The following is a 14,079-nucleotide window of genomic DNA, read 5'->3' as shown; positions in this document are numbered from 1 at the left end:
CTGTCAGAATTACCAGGCCCTGTCTGCTTTGTCAGCCTTTGCACATTAATTGTTAAAGGCGTGTAATCTGAGAATTTCACATAATTCTCCTCATCCCCCTCCAGAACATTTGGAACTCTTTTCTAAACCAGATTTGTAAATAGTCATTTTTTAAAAAAATAGGAAGATAAGATTAAAATTAGTGTTTGAAGTTATATGGAATTACAATATCATTTTATAATTCATTGCTTGGCCACATTTTTCGCTATTCCCTCACTCCCAATTATAGTGTGTTCGGATATCAGCTCCATCAGAGTCAGACTTACACAGTTAACTGTGTTCTGAATTTCATTCAGAGTTATACCACTTCCTTCTATGAAATATAGATGAGAATCCTTTGTCTGCTTTCATCAGCGGAAACAAGGGAGAAATTGAAACACCGGGTCTCTTAGCATGACAATTTCACCAGTCTTCCATTGGAAGACCCACAAACGGAGCATGTTTTTGCATTGCTTTTATATAGGCCAATGAGATTTAAAGTCAAAACATCTTGGCCTCCACATTACACCCTGCATTGTCACCAACAGAATTGAATCCATCTCTCCAGTCACCCAGTGCTATGTGAAGGAAGAGAGGTGTGTGCTGTTTCAAAGGATTACTAATAGACTCGCTGTATTACTTTTCAAACTAATACATTTCACAAAGTATATCTATATTATTAACTTATGCATTTATTTAAAATATTTTCACTCCGCCTTTCTCCTTAAAAGGACCCAAAGCAGCTTATATAATTAAAAAGGCAATATTAAAAAGTGAAAAACAGTAAGTAAACAAATATTTTAAAAGAATGGAACAAGTATTACACAAAAACACAGTAAATAAAATCAATACTAAAAACACATTGAAGAGCAACAGAGCACAATAATCCATTTAAAAAGACCTCCCTCAGACAGCCAGTCACTGAGGGAAAGCTTGACTGAAGGGAAAGGTCTTCGTCTGCTTGCGGAAGGAGAGCAATTTGGCCTCTTGTGGGAGGGGGTTCCACAGTCTGGGAGCAGGAAGAGAGACGGCCCTCTCCCAGGTCCCCAATAAGCATGGATGTGAAAGTGGTGGGACTGACAGAAAGGCCTTCCATGGATGATCTTAATACCCAGACAGACTCATAGAAAGAGATGTGGTGTTTATATTCTGGTCCCAGTACTGAGTACGAAATCTCAACCTTAAACATATTCATATCCTATTAATTTGTCTACTGGGAAAGCTACACATGCTTAATTGGCCATTAATCAGAAAAACTGAAAAATAATTTAATGTTGACTAGATGGAACTGTGGCAACTGCTAGAGACCTGCGTGCAAATCATAGGTTGAAATGATGGGCATCTGACGGAGATCTGGCACATATTTCATTCCTTGCTTGTTATGCATATTGGCCCAGCTTGCAATGTTTGGCTGTATGACAATCCATTGCCATTTCCTTGTTCTCTGGTTTGAATAAGGTGTTGAAGAAGATTCTTTCTGTACACGCACAGCAAGCATTCAGCATGAGAGGTGCCCCAAACCAATTGATTCATACACACACGAGCAGTAGTTTTTTTTAAAACAACAATTGCTTATTCTTGATATGACTCTCTTTCATTGTTGTTAACTGAATGATCAGATCACTTGAGCAGCCTTTTCACTGATGAGTTTCTTTTCTGTGCTGTGTACAGTGGGATCAATATCTGTTAATTCACTTATTCAGTGTCTGAAAAGACTAAATAACTACCCCCCCCCAGAAATAGTTATTCATATGTATTTCCATGGTGTATTTACCAGAACTGGCCACTAAAGGGAGTGAGAGACCATACAATGTATAATGGCTGATATTTCCATGTTTCCCAGCATCTTGTGGGTAGCGGGCTGAATTAATACACTATTTCTTCTAGCAAAGATTTTATAAGGCTATTGTCCCCAATTTATATGTAAAACCTTCTCTTGTTTGAAGGGTAGTTCAATTTCCAGGATGTACAGAAATGACAGTAACTTGGGTTCTAAGATGGGTGCAGGCAAGATGAAACAAAGATACAATTTCCAAGCAGCAATACAGTATATTCTCCCTGTGTGCAACATACCGAGTTTGAAGGCATCACAATTACAAGAAGAGAAAAACAGACAAATTTTTTCTTGTTGCTCTCCAAGAAATATGATAAATCCAACATGAGTTGAAAAATCAAAACAAGAAGAGTTTTGGTTGTTGTGGGTTTTTTGGACTCTTTGGCTGTGTTCTGAAGGTTGTTCTTCCTAACGTTTCACCAGTCTCTGTGGCCAGCATCTTCAGAGGACAGGAGTAGCACTCTGTGCTCTAGTGCAGTTTATTTGGGAGTTGAGTATTTATGGCTGTGGGATCAGCTTTTGTCCTTTTCAGGAGATGGGTGATTATGGTGATCGGTGTGTTTTTGTTGTGGGTGTATTGTTGTGATAAAGAGGAGAGATTATCTGTCACTGTTATTGGTGGGTGTCGTTAGCTGGTCTTTTGTGTGTAGTGATCACCGGTCCTTGTGGCTGGGTAGAGTTTGTTGACCTTTTGCACGCTGCATTTTTCAGTGCTGGGAGCCAAATTTTGTTGAGTTTCAAACTTTTTTCTTTTTTGTTGAAGTTCTGAAGAGTTTTGTTGAAGAGTTTTCTTGCATTTTTGCCAGTTGCATGTCCTCTCACACAGAGCATCTCAGCTAAAACTGCATCCATTCTAGAACACAAACTATTATCATTCCCAGGCAATGGTAAACGGAGGGTTTCACTGACCAGGATAATTAAGTTGACATCTCCTGCTGAGACGTTCTCTGTAGACATGTACTAGGGAGTAGTACCCACCCTATCATTCACCTGAAATGAGACTTCCTGAGAAGGTATGTATGCAACTGAACTAATGCAGCCAAATCAAGTCACTCAACTGAAACACTGTAGTAAGTAATAACAGGGTTCTGTCAAGTTGATTCTGACTTAACGTGACCCTTGCCAGGATTTTCTAGACATAAAGTACTCTGAAAAGGCTTACCTTTCCCTTCTTCTGGGGTCAATTGTGGGACGGTGCAGCTTGTCCAAGGCTACACAGGCTGGCTTTTCTCCATTGAGGCACAGTGAGGAATCCAACTCTCAATCATATATGTGAGCTCTGCCACCCTCACCCAGCCCAGGGTCAGTGGGCAACCAACAGCCCACCAGGGGCGCCATCCCTGTCTGCATTGATTCCACATAGAAAGCTCAGTGATGACAGGGTTTATTGTGTACTGCTTATTGGTACAAAGAAATTAGAAGTAGTTTTCCTCCCCTCCCGCTGTTTTCCCACAGGAAAAGTTATTGGCATGTGTCTCAGAAGTGTCACAGTCTAGTTGGGGGGGGGGGGCCAAGTGAACGCCACTGGGGCCTGTGAGTCCTTGTTCTCCTTCACAAAAGGTCTCCACGGGGGGACCAAGGATCGTTTGCATGTTCACCGCCCAGGTAGGGCTTGAGTCTTGCCTGAGCCGGCTGCTGCTGTACGGGTCACTGCCATTCCATGTGCCTTTTCTGCCTCCAGCATCACATTGAGATCGGCTTGGGACCTACTTGGCTCAGAACAGGCTGCCTACGTTGGTCACAGTGTTGGGGATGGAAGCAGAAGGCTGGTCTGGTCTGACCTTGCAAGCTGCCTGGTCCCCACGGCTCCAGGGGCTGGATGAGGACCTGTGTCCACGTGTCTGCTTGACAGATGAAGTCCCAGTTTTCCTCAGCTCCCCAGAACAACTCAGGATGCATTGCCATCTCTAACTTCTCCCAGACCTTTCCTCCTCTGGATTGGAGGCCTCTCCTGCAAAATGGAGGTGTGCCTCATCTTCCCCCATACTCCCCCTGGTCTTCTCCAAAGCCTCTTTCATGGAAGGCCGCTCCATTCCCTTGTGCTTCTTCAGGTAGCTGTCCTCTGAGGCGGCCTCCTCCTCCTCCGAGGCCATTTGCTCCTGACCTGGACATACCTCTGACCCAACAATAGCTTGGTCCAAGGACCCTGCCTGGGGGCCTGAGCTGGGGGCCAACAGCCCACCAGGGGCACCAACGATGACTCCCTCATGCTAACTCGTTGAGCTTTTCAGTCTGCAAACGCCTGGAAATCCAAGGAAAAGACTCTCAGATTAACTGTGTGAACCAATGACAAATACCGTCAATGGAGGCGCATTAGTACTTCTGTGGTAATATTATTTATTTATTTATTTATTTGTTTGTTTATTTATTTATTTATTTATACCCCACCCATCTGGTCTACAAGACCACTCTTTATTATATTTATTTATAATATTATTTAACCTTAATCGCATTCAGATGGTGTTCATACTCACAAGATGGCACCTCTCCTCTTTCTGTATATAGAAGCCTGAAATCTTACTTCAGTACCAGCAAGGAGTAGGTATGCTTTAATACGCCCTAGGCATGGCGCTAATTTAGGGGGACACGAAACCGACTGTGTGGCGCTGTCACTATGCCCCTGTCATCTGTCATCTTACCTACTCAGCCTAAATGTAGGGCTGGCTTGTTGGCATTGATGAAAGTGAACAGGAGTATATTTTGGATTTTACAAGCTGAGTATTAGAAAGAAGAACAGATTAATGAGATATATATGAATCAAGAGGAGTGTTTTGAAATTTCTGTGACTAACTCCCAGGCATATTGATTTTACAAGGGCTGATTGAGAAAGGGCAGACGAAGCTCCATATAATTAAGCTCAATCAAGAAAAGATGAGCAACACACTCAGACTGGAAACCTTTAGGAGAGTGTCCAGTGTTACCTACAGTAGAGAGAGAAGGACTTTGTATTTGCCTGGAGTGCTAGAAGTTCATGATATGACTAGCCTATCACTGCATAATTTTCATCATTTACAAATGATGAAAGACTTCAAAAAGCAACTATTCATTTGTTACCATCATTCATTTTTCAGAAGAAGGAGGAAGTGGAAAATGAAGAAGAGGAGAGGGTGTGAGTTGGAAGCAAAAGAGACAGACTAGACTCTGTAAGGCCAAATGAGTTGTGCTTGGGGGCCCTCACTTGTACCTTAATATTTTTATGGCTTTAAAAGCTGTATGAGGGTTATTGCTGTTTAAGAAACAAAAGCTCAAATCCTCCTTTGGATATTTTCATAATTCGGGGCATGGCTCTTGGAATTCAAAACAGACTTCTTAATTTTTTTTCCCTCATGGGAAAAAAAGCTAAATATTTCCAGAAATGAAAGCAAACAAAGAGTTTTCAAATACAGTACAGGTATTTTCAATGATGATGTAATACCAACTGCAGCAGCATCCATTTCCTCGTATCTGCCTCGAATCAAGGAACTCCAGGGCCGCCCCTGATATTAGGTAGAGTGACACGACAGCTTCAGAGAAACTGATTTCGGGAGTCACCAAAGGACAGTAAATAATTTACTTAGCTGTAGGGGAGGTATTTGCAAGATGTTGTGTCCAAGGTGTCAAAATAACTTGACCAATCTCAACTCCTGCAGATGAGCCAAAAGGTTCTGGGCAAGTCTTGCAGTCTTAAATGCATATCAAACTCATTAAGGCAAACAAATGAATGTACAATCCTGACTGAAGTAATGATGGGGATTTCAGGTTTTTAAAAGGGAAGGATAAGTGCTCTGTGGAAGCACGGTTTTAATTCTGCTTCTGTGTTATTTTTGTGGAAAAGCAATGCTTCCACAGAGCAAAAGAGATGTAGTATGCCTGAATTTTTGCCTTAATCATTTTTGTTTGTTTGTTTGTTTGTTTTAATTTGCCTATTGTTGCACAGTGAAAGGAAATACTTAAATCATTCCCTGTCGCTTTCGGGGGACCCTTTCTCTCCCCTCAATAGTTAGTTTCTTCGGAACCAAAGCATCCTTGACACATGTTTCTGCAGCCTTTCCTTTAAAAACCCCAGAGATAGAAATCCCACCATCTTCCTTGGGCAGGTTGTTTCATTGTCTAATTGTTCTACTACTGAACATTGCACTTTTATATTCATTCTAGCCTAAGGGAAGGTCTGCACAGCATATTCATGTGCTGCTGGTTCTTAGTAGAACAGGATAAGATGCAGCATAGCAAGGAAGGAAGGAAAGAAGGAAAGAAGCAGTAAGTTTTGAGTTGCCTATGACATTTTCCCACATCAAGTCAGGTCCAGACTTAAGAAGCAACTCACTTTAGCACCGGAAGAGATGGAGGAAAACATTTTCCTGCCACTAACCTCAAAATGTTATTTAAGAATGGTATCATTGTGCAAGCATCTAGGCCTTTCATGGGCAGGGGTGGGTATGAATCATCCTGAGGATAACATAAGGGGCCACCACATATGTATGGTATTCGCAGATGCTCAGGTATGCAGTGCAGATTTGCTCTTCCCCGTTCCATAAATCTGAACCCATACTCTCATTGTCCTCAAAGGGTACTCCTAAAGTCCAGTGTTGCTAGGCATTGGCAAAGAAATACATCTTCCAGCTGGCAAAACCACCAAGCCAGGTTTTTGCATCTACTGTTGGCCAGCTTTTGCATTCCTTGACAGGAAGTTGGGCCCTGAATGAGGGCATATCCTGATCCTCCCAGGGAGTCCTTGTTACCACTGTATGTTCCTCACCCCCAGGTAACTCCTGTCCAGAAGTGGGGAAAACAGGTTATTGTGGTTTCTATTGCTTTTCTAGAAAATCAGGCTTTGTAGTTGATGCCTAGGACGAGCTAACCAAGAGAAGTGGTGGTGGTGGGGATGCCCACTGGTAACTGGAAGGCAGCTCAGGTTGCTACAGGATGGAAATCAGCTCAGATTGCTACAGGGAAGAGGAGCCTGCTGGGTACCCCGAAGAGGAAATGACATGTGGTGGTAACTGGTGACTCACTTTTTCTTGTTGCTGTTTAGTCATTAAGTTGTGTCTGACTCTTTGTGACCCCCATGGACCAGAGCACACCAGGCCCTTCTGTCTTCCATTGCCTCCTGGAGTTTGGTCAAAGTCATGTTAGTCGCTTCAATGACACTGTCCAACCATCTTGTCGTCTGTCGTCCCCTTCTCCTCTTGCCTTCACGCTTTCCCACTCACTTCTTAGAGGAACAAAATCTGCAAGCCAAACAAGCTTTCAAGGGAAGTACGTTGTCTCCCAGGAGCAAAGATTGAAGATGTGACAGAGATACTTACACACATTATCAAGCCCGCTGACTATTATCCCCTCCTTCTCTTCCACGTTGGGGCCAGCAATACAACAAAGAAGAGCCTAAAAAACATATCAAGGGACTATGAGCAACTGGGCAGGAAGGCATAAGAACTGGGAGCTCAGGTGGTGTTTTCACCTGTACTTCTGACAGAGGGTCAATATCCAGCAAGACAATGGAGGATTGCAGAGGTAAACTGCTGGCTCAAGGGATGGTGCCGTCAAGAAAACTTTGGATTTCTGGACCATAGGCTTCACTCCCTACATGAAGGGCTCCTGGCAAAAGATGGGCTGCACCTCACAAGGACTGGGAAGAATGTATTTGGCAGACACGACATCTTGCTCAACTCATCTGAAGGGCTTTAAACTAAATCTGCAGGGGGAAGAAGGCCAATCTCTAGAACCAAACCCAAAGCATAAACCCCTAGACACTGAACTTGACAATGAGGAAGGAAGGGATGAGAAGGAAGGGACACTCAAGTATAAAACACGGGACACTGCAAGGAAACAAAAAGGGCTCAGATGTATATACATTAATGCTCAAAGTATGGGGAACGAACAGGGGGAACTAGAAGTCCTAGTATGTGAGAGCAGGCATGACATTGTTGCCATTACCAAAACTTGGTGGGATGAACCCCATGATTGGAATATGCTGCTAAAAGGACATCATTTGTTCAAAAGAAACAGATCCAACAAAAAAGGAGGAGTTGCACTGTATGTAAAGAATTACTATTCCTGTACTATAATACAGGTGACCAAGGACGAAAGCCTTCCTGAAGTTCTTTGGGTGAATATTAGGGGGGGAATGAATGACATAGCTGTAGGTGTGTGCTACAGGCCACCTAACCAAGCAGAGGAAATAGATGAACATCTTGTAGGAAACATACCACTGTAGTAATGAGGGACTTTAACTAACTGGATATCAACTGGGAAACCAACTCTGCAGCAAGTGGGAGATCAGACAGGTTCCTGGCATGCCTGGCTGACAACTTTATCACCCAAAAGATGGAGGAGGGAACTAGAGGGTTAGCCATGCTGGACTTAATATTTACTAATAGGGAGGAAATAGTTGAGGGGGTAGAAATTGTAAGAACTTTAGGAGACAGCGGCCATGTCATATTAAAATACACCACCATGCAGGCAAGGGTAACTGTACCAAGTCAGACTAATGTTCTAGATTTTAAGAGAGCTGACTTTAACAAACTAAGAGATGTAATAGGAAGGATTCCATGGATGGAAATCCTAAAGGGAAAAACAGTTCAGGATGCTTGGGAAACCCTGAAAGGTGAGATAATAAAGGCTCAAACCGAAACAATACCACAGAGAAAGAAAAACAAGAGACATCTGACAAGACACGTGTGGATGCACACAGAGCTCTCTGATGAGCTAAGGGACAACAAGGATAATTATAAAAAGATGAAAAGGGGGCTCTTAACTAGAACAGAATACCAGCAAATAGCTTGAATCTGCAACGATGGGATCAGGAAGGCTAAGGCTTAGAATGAGCCAAGACTTGCAACAAATGCTAAAAATACAAAAACAAAACACGTTTCTTTCAACACATAAGGAGCAAGAAGAAAGTCAAGGAAATAGCTGGTCCACTATTAGGAGAAGATGACAATAAGGTGACAGGCAAGAGGGAGAAAGAAGAACTGCTTAGTTCTCTCTCTCTCTCTCTCTCTCTCTCTCTCTCTTTTTGCACCCATATTTATGCAAAAGAAAAAAAATTGATCCACCCTGTCAAAAGCAGCACTGTGGGAGACAGGAAAGGGAAGCAGGTCAAAATAGGTAAGGAAGTGGTAAAAGAACACCTAGCTGCTTTGAATGACTTCAAGTTTCTTGGGGTGAATAGTTTACATCCCAGGGTACTAAAAGAACTGGCAGATGTGATCTCGGAATCACCGAATGAAATCTTTGAGAGGTCCTGGAGCATGGGCAAACTGCCAGAGGACTGGAAAAGAGCTAATGTGGTTCCAATCTTCCAAAAAAAGAGGGAGGGGGTTGGTGGATCCAGGAAACTACAGACCAATCAGCTTGACATCAATACCTGGGGAAATCCTGGAAAAAAAATAATCAAGCAGCAGATTTGTGAGCACCTAGAAAATAACAAGGTGATTACTAGAAGACAGCATGGGTTTGTTAAGAACAGATCATACCAAACATATCTTGTTACCTTCTTTGATAAAGTGACTAAATTAGTGAACCAAGAAAATACAGTGGATATAGTATACTTAGACTTCAGTAAGGCATTTGATAAGATAGACCACAACCTACTTCTGTGTAAGACAGAACAAAGTGGGATAGACAGCGCATCTACCAGAAGGATTTGCAGCTGGCTAACCAACCACACTCAACGTGTGGTCCTCAATGGAACCACATCAATGTGGAGGGAAGTGCACAGTGGGGTCACTCAAGGTTCTGTCCTGGGCCCAGTGCTCTTCAACATCTTCATAAATTACCTCGATAAAGGGATGAAGGAGCACTCATCAAGTTTGCTGAGGACACAAAGCTGCTGGGGGGGGGGGATTGCTAATACTTTGGAAGATAGACTCAATATTCAGAAGGATCAATTCTAGACAGACTTGAACATTAGGCCGTATCCAATAAGATACAGTTCAGTGGTGGGAAAAATAAGGTCCTGCATTTAGGCAGAGAAACCAGATGCACAGGTACAGGATGGGTAGTACCTGGCTCGACAGTAGTACTGTGAGAGGGATTTAGGTGTCCTGGTGGACCAGTGCCTAAGGATGAGTCAGCAGTGTACTGCAGCTGCCAAGAAAGCCAACACAGTCCTAGGCTGCATCAACAGGGGGATAGCATCAAGATCATGGGAAGTGATAGTACCACTCTATACTATGCTGGTGAGGCTGTACTTGGAGTGATGTGTCCAGTTCTGGTCACCACTATACAAAAAAGGCCCTGAAAGGGGTGCAGAGAAGAGCAACAAATATGATAAAGGGACTGGAGGCTAAATCCTATGAAGAACAACTGAAAGAACTAGGTATGTTTAGCTTAACAAAGAGAAGACTGAGGGGAGACATGATAGCAGTCTTCTAATATTTGAAGGGAAGAGGGCATCAATTTATTCTTCATTGCACCTGAGGGTAGGAGAAGAACCAATGGGTGGAAACTCATCAGAGGGAAATCCAACCTGGAAATAAGAAGGAATTTCCTGACAGTGAGAACCATTAAGCAGTGGAACAGCTTGCCTCTTGATGTTGTAGGTGCCCCATCGCTGAAGGCTTTCAAGAAAAGATTGGACAGCCATCTGTCCAGGATGGTATGAGGTCTGGGGTGGTATGAAGTCTCCTGCCTTGGGCAGGGGGTTGGACTAGAAGATGTCCAAGGTCCCTTCAGCCCTACGGTAATTCTAGGATTCTATGAAACACCTGCACTTTATCTCTGTGAGGAAGGAAACTTCAAGGCTGGTCTGAGCTGACTCCTTGGTACTAAGTTTATTTAACCTCTATCCTATTTGTTTCCCTTGTAGGATATGAAGAGGCTTATAACATGACTTTTTAAAAAGATACAGTTGAAAAATAATAATAAATGTACTGAATCAAAGCTATATTAAATAGATCATCACATTAAAATGTTAAATACAAATTTAAAACATATAAAGCTAAAAACAGGAACAAGGAAGTTGTTTGAATTGGGTACAGAAATTAATTGGCACCCAATATTTTTATTATTTATATATATATTTCTATTTCTTTCTTCCCTCCTTGAAGTATTGAAGGAGACTCACAACATGAAGTCAAAACTGCAGATTTTAAAAACACAACACCTTACAGTATTAAAACAGTATTAAACAGATTATCACATGTAAACAAACACTCAGTTAATACAAATCAAGGGCATTTTAAAATAACAACAAAAAGAAGAACAACCACGTTCCTGGTCAGGATACAGCTTCCGAAAGGTTTATGTGTATGTGTGTGTGTGGAGGTAGCCTAGCCTTTGAAAGAGAGCCCGGGGGGGGGAGCCACAAGTTTTCTGGGGTCTTTACCAGATGTCCCTGTGAGGGTGGTGGTCAAAGGCAAAAGACCTGCCCTGAAGATCCTAGGGCATGGATAGGCCCATATATATATAAATGTGTTTATTATTTATTAACTACTTATTTAAAATATTTTACCTCACATTACTCCTTAAAAAGACCTAAGGTGGCTTCCAAAAATTAAAAGGCAATATTTAACAGCTAAAAACAGCAAATATGCAAATAATTAAAAAAGAATTAAACAAGTGTTCTATTTAAAAGGTCAATAAAATCACTACTGAAAACACATTTATAAACAACAGAGCACAAAACTCCATTTAAAGAAAGTCCTTTAGCTACCCTGGACCCAAGCAGTATTGTTGCTTTTACATATCTGTTATATAAGATTAGCTAGCTGGATAGCTCAGTGAGTTAGGTATCTGGCTGCAGAGCCAAAGGGTGGGAGTTTGATTCTCCGCTGTGCTTCCTAGGAGTAGAGCCAGCCTGTGTAGCCTTGGACAAGCTGCACAGTTCCAGAATGTTCCCACAAAAAGGGGAATGGTACACCACTTCTGAGAACCCTCTACCTAGAAAATCCTGAAAAGCGTCACCATAAGTCAGAATTGACTTGATGGCACAGGATTCCAGTTCTAAGATGATGACATAAGGACACAACTCTGAGCCACTCAAAGCAGGTGAGCAGTAACACTCTCTGCATCAGTGGAACTGTCTAAATCCTGTTCCAGAGCAGCCCCACATAAAATGCGCTAGGGTAGCATGTTATTGTTTTATAAAAACTTGGCCTTTGACTAGAAGGATATAGACTGAATCCTTCTGCAGCCGGGATGCCTACACAGTCCTGCTGCTAGCTTCTCACACAAGCAACTTCACTACTTAAGGAGTGCTTTTAGATTCATCACTCAAAACTGCCCTTTAGTTGCATAGCTCTGTGGAGAGATAGTCATGCTGGCAAAATGCTTATACTTATCTACAAGGAATATCTGGCAGATGCGTCACTTGCATACCAGTGACGCGAGTATATCAATTGCTCAGAGACTATCTTCCCCAACAGCTGAAAAGTTGGAAACTGGCACACACATCGTTGAAGAAACACTAATTAGGCAACTCCGAAAATATGACACAATAATGTATCGAAAGCTGAAATGCACAACATGGTATTTAGCTCCTAACAACCTCCAGCCCTCAGACACAAAGCAAGACAAGCCATACGTGAGTGCTGCACTGAAGGAGCTCCAGAACAGCCATGGATTGTAGGAGAAGACATTTCCCATGGCAGGCAGGAATGCAAGTTTGAAAATGTGACAAGCCACTCATACGAATGGCATTAGCAATTTACCTGTCACTTTAGCAATCTTGGAGGTGGGAGAGAAAGCTCTAATGCAGCAGTATACTAATGCTTGCAGAATGCGAGTTGTACTAGTATAGATGTATATGTTAGGTGAATTATACACATTTGTGTCATTGGGAGCTTATAAAAACCATGTTTGTTGTAAAATCACACAGGGCTATTTCGAGATGTTTTGCTGCCTAAGACAAAGGTTGAGATGCCACATCCCCGTCTACATAACAGAAAGTGATAGGAGCAGCATTGAATCTTAGAACAATGCTAGCCATTGGATACCATCTGCCACATTGACATTTGCCCAGTGCACTAACTTTCTGGACCCAGAAGAGGCTGTAGGGTGTACATCACTCTGTGCTTCAAGGAAAGGAACAACTAAAGAGTTCATGGGAACAGCCATGAGGACTACTAACTTCTATCATCTTGTAATCAAGGTTGCCTTCTTTTGCACAATTGTAGGGCTGTCCCAGCAATCACCCTTCCTCACTTACTGAATCTTACATGGGTTCTGAACAATGGTGCTTTCCATCTGAAAGCCTTGTGATTTCCCACTGCATCTTTTTCCTTGCACACATGCATGCACACACAGAGAGGGGAGGGAGAGGGAAGGAGGGAGAGATGAGTTAGAAAGGAAAGACAGCATAGCTACATTTTGAAAAGAAATGAGGAACACTGGGAACCAATCACCTGAAGGCACCCACTATTTCGTATTCATCTTGTTATCTGCAGAACAGGAAAAGTGCCACTTACAAGCGTGCTTTTACTGCAGAGATCAGAATGAGCTTTGAGAAACAGTCCGGTCTAACCATGTGGGTGGGCCATCTGTCAAGATACATCACTAACAAGTAGACAGACAAATATCAAAATCTACATTAGAATAATATCTTTCATTAGGGCAAATGAAAGATTACAGAGTACTCTGCAAATTTCTCCCTCTGCAGAAATTATTCCAGCCTCCCAAGAACTAAACTGGAACCAGAAAACTGAGACTATGTACAAGAAATTTCTAACAGCCCTTGAATGTTTTGTGCCACGTTAAGTGAAGAAAGCAGGATTTTTAAACCCAGGGAAAACTTGATCGGCTTGCTAGTCCTGGAGGAAGACACTGGGTGATCCGTCTCTTCTGCCTAGTTCCCTTCTTTTGCTCTTCCCAGGGGATGCAACCTTGTTTGTCACCGCTATGTGTCGCCACTGTCACTGTCTGGGCAGGGCGTTAAAACCACCCGAGAGTCTTGGCTTCTTCTCAGTACATCTTCTTTCCACCTGGACATTCTCTGTTTTTGGAAACTCTTGATTATTTACCAATGTCAACTACAGTGCATCTCGATCATCTCTGCTGCTCTTCCCTACACCATCTCCATTTCATGAAGGCTGGGAATGGGTCACAGTGTCTGATCCAACTTTCTGTTTACTTTATTAGCAGCAAAGGGAGAGGTTTATATACACACCATTAGAGCAAATAGAGGTGTTCTGTCGGATCCTGTTTCGGGAGCATTTATCCACATACTGTCTTGCTTAGGAGGCACCTTAAAGGAAGTTAGATTTCTTGAAGAAAGAAAAAAAATTGTGTTTTATTGGGGAAGAAGTCCC

This window comes from Pogona vitticeps, chromosome 1, assembly GCF_051106095.1.
Source record: "Pogona vitticeps strain Pit_001003342236 chromosome 1, PviZW2.1, whole genome shotgun sequence".
NCBI lineage: Eukaryota > Metazoa > Chordata > Lepidosauria > Squamata > Agamidae > Pogona > Pogona vitticeps.
The sequence above is the reverse complement of the archived record's forward strand: the minus strand, read 5'-3'. Positions refer to the sequence as shown.